Source organism: Amphiprion ocellaris, chromosome 12 (genome assembly GCF_022539595.1).
Source record: "Amphiprion ocellaris isolate individual 3 ecotype Okinawa chromosome 12, ASM2253959v1, whole genome shotgun sequence".
NCBI lineage: Eukaryota > Metazoa > Chordata > Actinopteri > Pomacentridae > Amphiprion > Amphiprion ocellaris.
This window is the reverse complement of record NC_072777.1, coordinates 23,231,237-23,232,175: the sequence shown is the minus strand read 5'-3', so window position 1 is coordinate 23,232,175 and position 939 is coordinate 23,231,237.

The following is a 939-nucleotide window of genomic DNA, read 5'->3' as shown; positions in this document are numbered from 1 at the left end:
TTTGTGTTCGATGTTTTTCCATCATTTTATAAAAAAAAGTTAGAAGTGGAACGAATTGCTTGTGAGAAACTGACAGCTGACAGTTAATGAGTTTTAGTATACATCTTGATGCATAACACCACAAAAAAACTATTTCTTGAGGGGTGGAATAGATGAGTTAAGTGTTGCTAGAAAACACTGCTGTCAAAGTATTGTCTGGTTGCCAAACTAAATATTGTAGATTATTTAAGTTACAAACAATGGATGTGGTGTACTATGAGTTCTTGTTGGTCTGTTGGAGAGGTTTTCGGACTTACAGGACATGACCAGAAGGAAAAGAAAGAGTTGAACTATAATTTAATAGACTTTTCAGCAGAAAGCTTTTACTCGACAAACACAGGTTTAAGTATTGTTATTGCTTTTTTTTTTTTTTTTTTTTTAAATCTGAAATTAGGTGTAACTGATGGTACCAAATTTTGACCTGGGAGAAAAATAAAGAGTGAAACTAATCCATAAGAGAACTGGTTATAACTAACATCACTGATTTTTGACTTCTTAAACCATAAGAAACTGACTTGTTTAGCAGGTAGGTACACTATGTGCTCTGATTAGTAGTAACCTCACCTGTAATGTGTTATTGACCCTGCTGTAAAGCCACAAATACACTTACTGTAAGCTTAGAGGCAGTAAATGTACATTTGAAATGATGATGTTTTGAGTAAAGATGGTTTAATGTTCGAGAGTAGTTCCTTTGCGTATGTAGACTGCACTGATGGTTTGTAACTAATCTGCATTCAGGAACGCTGCTCATGCATGCAGTGCCGGTGCCCTCTTGCAGCGATTTGAGGTAATATCTGTTAACTGTCTGAATGCAGAGATGAATCTACAGTGCCATGTTAGCTTGTTATCAGAGATCAGGTTTCTGTTTATTATCTGTATTGACTTTGTTGGAGAGCTGAA